This window comes from Pinus tabuliformis, chromosome 6 (genome assembly GCF_031772625.1).
Source record: "Pinus tabuliformis cultivar Carrire ecotype Pingquan chromosome 6, CPIR1, whole genome shotgun sequence".
NCBI classification, from domain to species: Eukaryota; Viridiplantae; Streptophyta; class Pinopsida; order Pinales; family Pinaceae; genus Pinus; species Pinus tabuliformis.
The window spans coordinates 720,555,338-720,569,889 of NC_142292.1; positions in this window are offsets into that span (position 1 = coordinate 720,555,338).

Below are 14,552 nucleotides of genomic sequence, written 5' to 3' on the forward strand. Positions count from 1 at the left end.
TCTTCAAAACCCAATCATTCAAAAAGAAAAAGAAAAAGAGTCAACCCCCACAACTCCTATAGTTGAGCAACCTGCATCTTCATCCACACCTCTTTTCCTTGAAAGATTACAAATTGACAAAGGGGTGGAAAAACAAATCTTGTTGCATGACTATAATTTTCTAGATGAATTGAAGAATGTCTGTATCAAGATTCCCTTGCTACAAGCCATTCGAGAGATTCCTATTCTAGCGAAAACAATAAAGGAGTTGAGTCTTAAAAGACCAGGAAGGAAACCAAGAGATACAAGAAGAATCCACCTGGTAGGAAAAATTGCAGACAGCATGATGGGAAAAATTACCATGCAGAAGTATGTAGACTTAGGTAGTCCAGTTGTCAAGACACATATAAATGGGATAGAAATTCCGAACACTTTGATTGACTTAGGGGCTGCTATCAACATTATGAGTAGACAAACTATGGAACAGCTTAAACTTCCTAATCTTCTTTTTACACCCACGTTACTGCAACTTGCAGATAGATCAATAATCAAACCAGATGGTATACTAGAAGATGTTTCAGTCTCCTTAGATTCTTGGGAATATCCAGTAGATTTCATGATTTTGACTCCCAAGAGTAATTTAGGAGGGCATCCACTCATCTTAGGAAGACCTTGGCTAGCCACAGCTGATGCTTTCATTAGTTGTAGATCTGGAGATATGTACATTTTTTATGGTAGTTCAACAAAGAAATTCAATCTGTATCCTCTAGCAAAGGCAATTACAGAAGTAGGAGACAATGAATGGGTCGCCGATGAAGATATTATGCAACCTGTCTTGACGGTTTCTGAAATTAGTGAAGATAGTCAAATTTTAAACACATTAGAAAATTTTTAAACATCTTCAGAATATGACCACACACAATTTCAGTTAGATTCTGATATTGAATATCTATCATCAAGACAAATGTCTCTTTACTCTATGGAAGAGTTTGGTAGCTCTACCATTGAGATTTTTCTAGGAAAAACATTGAATATCAACAAAATTTTGGAAAAGTCACAATAGGAAGAGCTAACCAAAATCTTGCAAAAACATTCTACTGCATTTGCATGGGAGTATATTGATATGAAAGGTATTGATCCTAAGACTTGCATCCATCATATCTATATCGAGGAAAACAGTAGACCAATCAGACAACCTCAGAGAAGGATGAATCCAAATCTTAGGGAGATAGTGAAAGAAGAGCTCCAAAAACTACTCAATGTAAATTTCATTTACCCAATTTCAGATAGCTGATGGGTTTCTCCTTTGGTTATAGTACCCAAAAAGAATGGTAAATGGAGGGTATGCATTGATTACAGGGAATTGAATAAAGCAACTTTGAAGGATCACTTTCCCTTGCCCTTTATCGATCAAGTATTAGATACATTAGCAGGCAAAAAGTATTTTTCATTTCTGGATGGTTTTAGTGGTTATAATCAAATTCAGGTAGCACCTAAAGATCAGGATAAGACCACATTTACCTGTCCATGGGGAACTTTTTCTTATCGAGTGCTTCCTTTTGGATTATGTAATGCACCCGCAACATTCCAAAGAGTAGTACTAGGAATTTTTTCTGATCTAATCCATGATTGTGTAGAGGTTTATATGGATGATTTTACAATTTATGGTGATTCGTTTGAAGAGGAATTAGAAAATTTGGAAAAAGTCCTTATAATATGTAAAGAAACAAAACTTTCACTAAGCCATGAAAAATGCTTTATGATGTTTACTGAAGGTATTGTTTTGGGACATCATATTTCAGAGGATGGGATTAAAGTTGATAGATCAAAAGTTGAAGTCATCTCGAAGTTGCCTATTCCAAATTGTCAAAAAGATGTTAGAAGTTTTCTAGGATTTACTGGATATTATAGAAGATTTATAGAAAACTTCAGCAAAATAGCATCTCCACTCTTCAAACTGCTTACAAAAGACTGTGAATTCAAATGGGGTCCTGATTGCCAATTAGCATTTGAAACTTTGAAAACAAGAATATCTTAAGCGCCTATCTTGAGAGGACCAAATTGGAAACTCCCTTTCCATATTTCTACAGACGCTTTAGATACAGCTCTAGGGGTTGTATTGGGACAGAAAGATTTAGTTCCTTATGCCATTTACTATACCAGTAAAATTTAACTCCTACGGAGTTGAACTATAATGTGACTGAAAAAGTGTTCTTAGCTGTTGTTCATGCAATCAATAAGTTCAGACATTATATAACAGGCTATGAAACTTTTATTCATACTGATCATTCTGCAATTAGATATCTAATGAACAAACCCATTACTAATGGGAAAGTTACAAGGTGGCTCTTACTTTTACAAGATTTCAATATTACTGTGTTAGATAGACTAGGGAAACAAAACACAGTAGCTAATTTCTTGCCTAGGATTCAGAATACTAAAGAAGATTCTCCGGTAGAGGACAATTTTCCTTATGAATATTTATTTGCGGTAACTACTAAGACTCCTTGGTATGTAGATATAGCTAACTATTTGGTTACAGGGAAACTACCTCCACATTTATTTCTTGGTGAAATAAGAAATATTATTCAGGAGAGTTCAAAATATTCATATATTTCTAACAAATTATTTAAAACAGGGCCAAACTTTGTGATCAAAAGATGTGTTAGGGAAGATGAAATGCCTGATATTCTCAAAGCATGCCATGATGAACCATGCGACGGACACTTTGCTGACAAAAGGACAGTCTATAAAATCCTCTCTTTAGGATATTATTGGCCATCCCTCTTCAAAGATGAAAAACAATATGTCAAAAGGTGTGACAGCTGCCAAAGAGTAGGGAAACCTACCTTTTCCAATGAAATGCCATTGCAGCCACAGGTACTCATCGAACCCTTTGAAAAATGGGCTTTAGATTTTATTGGACCTATTAACCCACCATCTAAACAAAGAAAGTATATATTGGTATGCACTGATTATGTCACTAAATGGGTAGAAGCCAAAGTATTATTTTCTACTACTAAGCATGCAGTTGTTAGTTTTCTTTATGAGGATACTTTTACTTGCTTTGGTGTTCCAAGAGAAATTGCGACAGATCAGGGAGGACAATTCACATCTAAACTGGTGGAAAAGCTGATGGAATAGTATAAGGTCAAGCACAGAAAATATACTCCTTACCATCCACAAGAAAATGGTCAAGTGGAGTCTACAAACAAAGTTCTTGAAGGCATCATTACCAAGACTGTTCATCTACACAAAAGAGATTGGGCAGAAAGGCTTCCTGAAGCCTTATGGGCCTACAGAACTACATGGAGGAATACAACAGGACATTCTCCTTATGAACTTGTTTATGGGAAAGAAGTCCTGCTCCCCATTGAGTTCCAAGTTAAAACTTTCAAGATAGCAGTTCAGTTGGGAATGGATCTATCAGAAGCCCAAAAGCATAGAATGGAGCAGTTGAATGAGCTAGATGAGATCAGACAAGAAGCAATCATAAGAACTGATCTAGTTCAATATCAAAGAGCTAAGTGGCATGACAAATACATCAAGGAGAAAAAGTTTCAAGAAGGAGATTGGGCATTGCTATTTGATTCCAAGTTTAAAGCTTTCAAAGGAAAATTTTAGACTCATTGGCTTGGGCCATATGAGATTGACAAAATCTTTATCAATGGAGCGGTAAGAATCAAAACCATCGATGAACATCAAACTCTTCTTATTATGAATGGCCACATATTAAAGATCTATCATAAGCCACTCTCAAAGGAGGAATTTGTCAAAATCTTTCAAGATAATTCTGCAATAAGGCTGGTGAAGAAGAATCCTTCTTCTCCACCAGCCTAGTCCTTGTTCTTTTCTGTTAAAAAAAAAAAATCGTATAAGCCTGAAAACCAATCACTGATTGGCAGTCTTATATAGAAAATATAGGGCGAAAATCAGAAACTTCTGACGCCCTATATTTTCCAAAAAAAAATATTTCCTCATTGTATTCATAGTTTCATGTCATTTCTTCACTCCATTTCATTTCATTTCATTTTCATCATCTCATTTCGCCAATAAAATTCCTTTCATGACCAGTTTTCCTATATCATTCACTCAGTCATTATTCATTTCCATCCATCTCCATTCAGTCATGTGTTCACTGTGTCAGTTTCCGCAGTTGAATTCAGTTTCCGCAGCTAGAAACTGATTCCGCAGCCAGTTGATTGATTCTGCAGCGAACACTCTGTTATTCAGCACTGACAGTCAGATGTTAGCCAAATGATGATGAGAACCAAGTGCAGGTATGACAAAGGAAAATATTTTGAAGTTATAAAGCACCTAAAGCACCAACAGGAAGCAGCTAATCAAAGGTTAATGGACGAAAGTGGCAAAAATTCCAAGGTATGAGCAAGATTTATTTCAAATAGCATTTTTTTTTAAAAACACATTCTATATAGTTATGAAACCACGGCTCCATTATATGTAATGATTAGCATTGATAGCTTCCATAACCGCTCCATGACCTTTACATGACTTCTCCACAAACCTTGAATTAATTTTTAACGACCTCATGATCTGCCTCCGAATTTAACTCGTGTTTATTTGTACGTTGGCATTCCACCTGCTGAACCAGGTAATTATGAGGATGTGATCTATTTGATCATGGCTCTGCCCCGCTGCACATTCCGCAGCCATTTTAAGAACGTGCTCACGCTTATTCTGCAGCTTTCTATCTCAAAAGCTAAGCTCACTCTATTCCCATACTATCCCAATTGTTATTTCAGGCCCGTTTACACTCTCGTGAACTCATCCTCATTACCTGTTCTCTGATCTTTCTTTTACGATTACTGGTTTTTCTCCACCAACCTTTGCCATTCCCCGCTAACACAGTCATTTCACCTCTATCAATCCATTATTCACTCAGACGTATTTTAAGGCAGGAGGTAGGAATGGATCTTTTGCTAAGAGTAGAACCGGAAGGGCCCAAATTCATGGAGGGGTATCCCCAATTGAAAAACATACTAAGGAAGGTACGGTGGCTACAATTCATCCAGAAATTCAGAGGCTACAACAAAGAATTTACGAAGACATTTGCGAGATCTTTTAATGGCGTGGAAGTTGAGGTTGGAGACCTTAAATTTTCAGTTACAGAGGCATCTATCACTGCAGCAACGGAACTTCCACAGGAGGGGGAATGGTGGTTCAAAAACAAAAGCTTTGATGAGAGGGCTTGGAGGGTTATCCTACACAATCCAGGTATGGATATAACCATTTTCAAACGTGGAATCCCTGTCTCTGCTTTAGAAGAAAAGTGGGCTAGTCTATTATTGATAATCCAGAAGTTTATTACATGTGAGGGATGGTTCGGGTCCATGTATATGTACCACACCTGGTTGCTGATGAATTTTCTAGAAAATCAAACCATTAATTTGCCTTACTTTTTATTGAATAGTCTGAAAAAGATGTCCATAACTGTCCAAAAGAATCTAGAGGACATATAACCCGACCTGTACCATCACGGTCTTGTGAAAATTTTGATTGAAAAATAGTTGAAGGAAAAGAAGGACACCTGGGAACAGTTTTTGGTTAGAAACTTCTTTCAAGATCCACCTGAAGCACCCGAGAGTAGCTCAACAAGGAAAAGTAGGAGAAAGAAAACAAGTGTGAGAATTCAAGACACTCCTACTAACATAGCTAAAGAAACTAATAAGGAATGAAAGCTGCCAGAAAGTAGGAAGGAAAGAACTGAGGATAGGAAGCAAAGAAAATTAAAGGGGAAAAGAAACATTGAAGCTATTTATCAAACCCCAGAACCTTCCTCAGAAGAGGACCACCAAATACTTTCTGAAAGACTAGTTTATCTTCAGGAACAATCAGCTGCAGCAAAGAGGAAAGGGAAAGAAAAATAGAGTGTGGAGAAAGAAGACAATAGCTCACAAAATTTAAGGAGGAGCTCCAGACTTAAAGGAAAACTGAGGAAAGTACAAACTAAAGGGCCCCACTTCATTGATTTAGGAGGGGAAACATTGGAACAACCTCCAGCAATCCCTCCTGGTCGTGGCCCACACCATACTCCTATTCCTCAGCCAGATTTTGAGATTAGTCCTTCTCAGCCAGATCTTGAGATCAATCCTTCTCAACCAGATTTTGGGGACAACCCAAGGAAGACTACACCTAAGATAGATCCAACCCAGCAAGAAATGTATGATTATATTGAAACATTGGAGAAAACTACCACAGATCAAGGCACGTCATCTGCCCAGCCTAATACAGCCCAGGAAGCTCTAATCCAATCACTAAAACAAGAAGTTTTTGAGCTGGAGGTCCTAAATAGACACATCAAAAGAGAAAATGAAACATTGAGAGAACAAAGCAGGTTGGATAAGATTATTCACGACAACACAATGTTGCATCTTGCGCTGTGGCAGAAGAAAAATAGAAAATTGAAGAAAAAGAGCAGGAGGTTGAGCAGAGCTCTCATCAACCTCAAATTCAAGTGCCTAATGAGGAAGCTGAGGATGACAGTGGTCCCAAGAAAGAAGAAAAGAAGGTCGGACGTGTTGGGAGAGGTCTCAGACCACATGAACTGAAGGGAGAATGGTCAAAGTTTTGGTTGCATGTGGACATGCAACACCTTCAGAGTGGGGGTATGTTGAGATTTAAAACTACATCTCTTCTACACATTTTCCTAGACTTTTTCCCCTCACCAGTACCTCATAAGCTATCAAAGATCATTGCATATTGATTATAAAATAGCATTTAAGTGGTTTTCTAACTATGTTTTTGTGTTTGCTATTTGAATTAGATTTTTCTCATTAGCTGCGGAACGTAGTCACTTTCCGCAGCTGATTCAACTTTCCGTAGTTGTTTTTGTTGATCTCTATATTACAGGTGTCATCAAGAAAAACGAGGCACGTGGGTAGTTCAAGAATGATCTGGACATGGATCAGGTCCTATTGGTTTAGCTGGATTCATAAAGGAAAGTCGTGGTCAAACGGTGGTCAAACGAAGGAGTCCTACGGCAACAGGTCTCTGTTTTTCAACACGTGAAGGGTCCGAGGCTATTCCTAGATCCCTGGGTTCATTTTGACAGCTGTAGATTGCCTCCACGACACAAATCCAACAGCCCTTTTTTTGATAGATTGAATGATCTCGGCAACCATCATGCTAAACTCATGGATGTTGTCTTTTTACGTGTCCTTTGTTGAAGATGTTTCATAAGAAAACAGTTATGTAATTTCCCTTATAAATAACGCGCTTGCAAACGCATAGAGAGAGTTAGTTTTTGATGTCGTTTTATTATTAGTCATTGCAATGTGCCGTGAACTGGAACTGTTGTTGTAGCGAGAGGAGTCTTCCTCTATTTTGAAATATAACCAGACTTTGTTTTATATGACTATGTGAGCGTAATTCCAGACTGATAGCGTGTTGAACAAGGTCGTGCAAAGGGCCCCTGCACGCTGAGGTTTTCATTTCTTTATTGTTGTAAAGATTTTATGTATTGTTTCCTTGTTTCCATTGTACATATTTCATAATTTGTTCACCTGTGTATATTTCATAAGATGGTTATGATGTTAACATCACAGTCCTGTACATGATTTTTCAAGCATTGTATATTGTTGCTAACACCGATCAATGTGTGTTTCAGGATAGGCTAGGCCCAGGCATTTTCATACAATTTTTACGATAACTAGTGACATGAGATTAGCCTCTCTGCTGACTTTTCTTTTCTTAGCTTTTCAATTTCAGTTATGCTTTGATTTTAGTTTTATTCATTTGCTTTGTCAGTTAGTTTAGATATCAAATTCCTCATATCATTGACATTATCTCCAGAGCCATAGCTTAGACTACTTGGCGAGCTATCGGACTATGAAGGATGTGATTTGATTTTAGCTTTATTTTTTTGTAATTAGATATCAAATTCCTCATATCATTGACGTTATCTCCAGAGCCATATCTTAGACTACTTGGCGAGCTATCGGACTATGAATGATGTGATTTGATTTTAGCTTTATTTTTCTGCAATTAGATATCAATTCCTCATATTATTGACGTTATCTCCAGAGCCATAGCTTAGACTACTTGGCGAGCTATCGGACTATAAATGAAGTGAATTGATTTTACTTTTATTAGTTTGCAATTTTTTATTTGTTTGAGTGCAGTAGCTTAACTCATTTTTCTTTCTGTATTTAGATAAGCAGCAGAGATAGTGATTTCATTATTAGTGGTTCATTATTTGTTTGATTTGAATAGCAGCACATTTCATTCTTGTTCAAGTACTAATTTCATCACTAATATGTTTTAAGACCTTCTGAAGTGTTAAGTTCTGGAAATCATTATAGAGGACATAATTGCCTTAAAATCTATACCCAAACTTGCCTTCTAAAAGTATTCTTAAAACTTAGGAATAGGATTATCATTTACATTAGGAGATAAACCAAGATAAAATCCCCAAAAACAAGATAAAATTGATAAAAAAAGTAAGAAAGAGGTTGTCTTGCACATATAGTGCGCCACACTTCATCAGTTTACGACTCCCGGATTGACTAAACATTTAGGACATACTAAATTGACTAAACATTTATCACCCTATAGCCTTCGCAAGCAGTAAATTATCAAAGGCTGAGAATAGTTACTCAATGATAGAGTGCAAAGGATTGGCTATGGTGTACATGCTTCAGTAGTTCCGGCACCATCTGTTAGGCAGACATTTCAAGATGTACACCGACCATTCTGCCTTAAAGTACCTAGTCAATAAGCCTGTGTTGGGGGGGAAGATCTGCAGATGGTTGTTGTTATTTCAAGAATATGACTTTGAGGTAATTGTGAAGCCAAGAAGGTTGAATGAAGGACCTTACCGCTTTTCGCGAATCGAAACAAGGGAGGAGCCTACAAATTTGGAGGAAGGGCTACCCAATGCGCAGCTCTTCACGGTGCACATAGCAGATAAACATTTTGCCGATATTATCCACTTTTTGACTACAGGGATGGCTCTTGAAGGATACACCAGTCGGCAAAACAAAGATTTAGTAGTATGCGCGACAGATTTCTCAGTAATTGCAGGACATTTATATAAGATGGGTGCTAATGAGATATTGTGACAGTATGTCCCCAATTTCGAATGAAGTAGCATCCTAGTTGAAGCTCATGGAGGTGATGCAGGAGGACATTATGCAGGAAAGGCAATGGTATAGAAGATTTTGCGTGTGAGGTTGTGTTGGCCTACGGTGCATAAAGATTCTAAAGCATATTGTAGGGCATGTGATGCATGTCAGCAAACAGGTAGACCATCACGAAGGGATGAGCTGCCACTGAACCCTTAGGTGTCATTGCATCCATTTCAGAAATGGGCAATTGACTTTGTAGGACTGATTCAGCCTCTAGGAAAAAATACAAGTGCACGCTATATCATCACCGCGACAGAGTACCTAACTAGATGGGTGGAAGCGTAACCGTTGAAGGATTGCACAGGGGCCACAGTAGCAAAGTTCTTGTTTGAGTATGTCTTAACCAGATTCAGCTGCCCAAAAGTATTGATGAGTGATCATGGTACACACTTCCACAATGAGACAATCAGCGCGTTGACTGAAGAGTTCCACGTTTATCATCAAAAGAGCACCCCGTATCATTCGCAAGCTAATGGAATAGTGGAGGCCTTTAATAAGATCTTGGAGAATGCGCTGAAAAATATTTGCAATGCACATGGAAATGATTGGGACGTGTCCATATTGGCAGCACTATGGGAGTACAAGACTACTTGCAAATATCTCACAGGTCAGACACCTTTCCGATTGGTCTATGGCATAGAAGTTGTGATGCCAATGGAATATATCGTGCCTAGTATACGCATCACAGATTTCATAGGGATGGCGTACCGTGGAGCTTTGGAAGAGCGGATCGCGCAACTGATGGAGCTCAAAGAAGACAGATTCTTAGTTGGATTCCATCAGTAAGTACAGAAGGAGCGTGAAAATGCATGGCATGATCGACACATCAAGCTATGCATGTTCAAGGTAAACGATTTGGTTTTATTATATGATAGTAATTTCGCTAAGTTTCTAAGAAAGTTTCAGATGCACTTGCTGGGGCCATATGTCATCAAATAAATTACAGATGGAGGCACAGTTCAGCTCACGGAGCTAAATGGAGAACCTTTTCCGGGAAGGGTGAATGGAATCCGATTGAAGCCATATACATGAGATTCAGCTCAATGACTATATGATGGCAGGACAATCTTAGAACTCCAGGCAACTGCAAGGGAGCTCAATACTATAAACTACATTGTCTGGTTTGAAGAACTATGCGACAGAGGGGTTGAGCGCAAAAGGGAGACATCGCAGTACCAAAGGTTGTGCGAAGGGAGTTGCGTTATGAAAGGAGATACTATGCAGCATAGCCAAAAAATTACTGTTAGAGTCATTGTTCATGATTTGACCACCAGGAGATGTTAAGAGGAGCGAGCAGGTAGCATTTAAGGCTAAAATATTTGAATATCTGCCGCCAAACCAGCATTAATGATCGAATTTTGGGGGGAACAGCCGGATTTAAATTCAAAATCCCCTAAAAATTACATGTTCTGGTCCAACAGCGAACACTTTGCACACTCATAATTTTTTACCCGAGTTGTTTGTTGCCTATGAGTCACTCGTTCTTTGAGGATTTGGTCGCAAGCCTTGCATTTGCCAATTTTCCCAAGTTAAATCAGAAATTTATCCTGGAAACCATGTTGGGTTCAAGCCCTGCTGAAACCGTGAGCACTGCGAGAGACATTGCATCCAAAGGAGCTTCTCCAGAGGTGGTGAGCATGGAAGCTCCAGCTACTGTTCCTACAGTGATGAGGTTGCCCAGGCTGAAGTGCACCCCTGTTAAAGATATTTAGAAACCAAAGAAAGACAAGTAGAAGTCGCCGGTGCCAGTGCGTGAGTCACCCAAGAAACATACTTCCACTTAGAAGCAGAAGAAGGACAAGCAGCATGAGAAGGTTGTGGATTTGGAAGCTGAACAGGGCACTAAGGATATAGACGTTGAGGGAGTGGATCCCTTCACCAAATTTCCTGAATATATCCCCTCGCGAAAAGGGAAGGTGAAGGTCCCCAAGGACCTTCATTCACAAGCCCCTATTTCTGGAGAAGATAACTTTTGGAGGACCGCACCTTGTGCGGTTTCCCCTGTTAAAAATGGAGGATTAGGACCTGGTTGAACATGAGTGGTTCCCTTACCTCGCGACAGAAAATTATATGAGGCGTGTGTATTGTCGAGACTCTAGTGTCACTAAGTTTGAGACAGTCGAATGGATCCACGAAGTGGAACAATCCAAGTTGTTGAACCTGTTATGGGTGCCCCACTACCACCGCACTAATATGAACACCACCTGTGTGTGGTAGCTACTTACTCTAGTGCACGATGGGTTCTTATGCCTTGGCATGCCTATACCCATCACGGATATGCTCATCCATAGGATCACCCATCTTCCGCATGAGGGTTTGAATCCAACCAAGGAGTTTGGCTGAAAGACAGGAGATAGAGACTTGGCAGAGAAGATGAAGAAGAAGTTTGAGCTTATCAAGAAGTTGCACAGTTATTTCATCACGTCCATTAATGGTCCCACTGTGCAGATTTCCACCCAAATATTGGCCGAAAAAGTTATGAGGAAGTGTGACACGGATGAGGTTCTGGCACTTGTGATATCATTGGCTACAAATGCGCGGAGGGCGTGCAGTTTAACTAGTCGCGGTATTTATGCAGTGAAATTCTTGCAAATTTTCACGAGGTCGAGGATGAGACAAAGCCCTTCCATTATGCATGGTTGTTGCTGTCCATTGTGCTAATCACATGGGATATGCCAAAGGACAGCCGGTTTCCTCCATTGAAGGCAGGATTGCCAGAGGCTGCGCAGTTCGCCTCCCTCTGGGTCGCCAAGGACCCAGGGCGGGTCACAGAAACGAAGATTTTTGGGTATTGATGGAAGCAAGCTTCTGCATGGACATCAACTAGTGCCCAAGGTTGTCCCCAACCTTGTATGAGCACTTGTCCGCGTATGCGGAGTTCAAGGCAGATTTCTACTGCATCTACATTCGAGCGTGGAAGGACCCGCAGTAGAAGTGGGTCAATTTTCCATATTTGGTCACCAATGATGCCATACAGGAAGTGATCAAGTGTTGCTCGGCTGGTTGGCACATCTCGTCTTGTAGGTTTTAACCCCGTACAGAAATTTACCTACATACGAATTCTAAAACACAGAAAATAAACAATGTGAGAGCATAACACATAAAACACATATACACAGAGATTTTCCCATGGATCCCAAAATCGGGACTACCAGCTTGATTTTTTATTATGTTCCTTTCAATGTTACAATACATATTTATATATGACGAAGCATCCAATACCATGGACCGAAAACCATTGCATCCAAAACCATGTGTGAAAAATCATGCAGAAAACCATAGGTAGGTTCGCCCAACCTAACATAGGGTCCAAAACCAAAATTTTCTGGGGCGTTACCCCTAACCCCATAGAGTGGGGTTACCTGCACCCCTCAAACCCCCTGTGACTCCCCCCGCTACGCAATCAGCGCAACGAACAGGGGGCTCCGCCCCCTCCTAACCCCCCGGTTAACTACATGGGATAGTCATGGAAAGAATATAACATAACCCAACATTCTCCCACTTGTTGTTTTCTTTCCACAAGGGGCCACAAGAGAGCTTAGTCATTTATCCAGCCCTACAACACCCATTGTTTCTCTACACCAAGAGAACTTCTTAGAGCTCACAGATTTTATCAATGCATCTGTAGTATTCTTCAAAGTGTCCACCCTTACTAGCAACACCTTTTTGTCTTCTATCATATCCCTCACAAAGTGATACTGAACATCAATGTGCTTTGTCTTTGAATGGTAAGCAGGGTTCTTTGCCAAGAAAATTGCACTTTGGTTGTCACAGTCTATCCTTATAGCTCTCTGTACTAACCCCATACTTGAACACAGTCTCTGCAACCAAACCACTTCCTTGCTTGCATGAGTGGCTGCCATGTATTCTGCCTCTGTAGTTGATAGTGCCACTATAGATTGTTTCTTACTCATCCAACTGACTGCACCTCCAAATAGGTTAAACACATACCCACTTGTAGATCTTCTCTAATCCAGATCTCCAGCCCAGTCTACATCAACAAAGCCATGAATATCCAACACTCTATCCAATCCTGGTTTTCCTTGGTAGCACAAACCATAATCACTAGTGCCACGCAAATACTTGAAAACCCGCTTCACTGTTATCCAATACTCATTCCCTGGTTTTGACATAAACCTGCTCAATACTCCCACTGCATGTGCAATGTCTAGTCTAGTACAGACCATTGCATACATCAGGCTACCGACTGCATTTGCATATGGAACACGGAACATGTCCTCTTCCTCTTCTTGTGTCTTGGGACATTGTTCGGTAGATAACCTCACACCTACATAAATAGGAACCTTCACCGGTTTACTATCTTGCATATTAAACCTCTATAGTAGTGTCTTGACATACTTCCTCTAGTTTAACTAGGGCTTCCTCTTTTCCCGGTCCCTTTTAATTTCCATGCCCAAAATATAGTTTGCAGCACCAAGATCTTTCATGTCGAATTTGGAGGACAATTGGGTCTTCAAATCTTGGATAATTTCTTTGTCATTTCCAACCAGCAACATATCATCCACATACAAGACCAAATAAATAACATGGTCACCAATTAATTTAAAATACACACAGTGATCTGCTTTGCTTCTGGTGAAGCCAAGTCCCCGTATAAATGTATCAAAATTCTGATACCACATCCTTGGTGACTGCTTTAACCCATACAGAGACTTCTTTAACTTGCATACCATTTCTTTCTTACCCTTCACCGCAAAACCTTCAGGTTGCTTCATGTAGATCTCCTCTTCCAGATCCCCGTGAAGAAATGTTGTCTTCACATCCATTTGTTCTACCTCAAAATCAAAAGCAACAGCAACAGATAAAATTAATCTAATAGAAGCTACCTTGGCAACAGGAGAAAAAATATCACCAAAATCAATTCCTGGCACCTGGGAATAACCTTTTGCTACCAGTCGAGCTTTGTATTTCTCCAACTTTCCTTCCGCATTGGTCTTCTTCTTGAACAACCATTTGCTGCCAATGGGTTTCCTTCCAACCGGCAACTCCACTAGATCCAATCCTCATTTTTGTGCAAAGATGCATTTCATCAACCATGGCCTCTTTCCAGAGTTTTCCATCCTATGAATCTACTGCTTCCTTCACAGTTCTGGGATCATCATAAGTAATAGATAAAGCAAAATTTGAACAGAAAGTAGATGGACTATACCTTCCTGGCTTCCTTCTTTCTCGAACTGATCTTCTCACACCAGGAGTTTGTGGCTCTTCATCTTCTAATTCCTCCTCTGCTGTAGAGTCTGATTCTTCCTCCTTAAGCTCAAACTATATCTTCTCAAGTTCCTTTGGTTGGACTTCATGTTTAATAATATCTTTCACCTCTGTGAACACCACTTCTCAATTGTGCACAATCTTCCTTGTTACTGGGTTCCAAAGCTTATAACCCTTTAAACCATCCTTATACCCAAT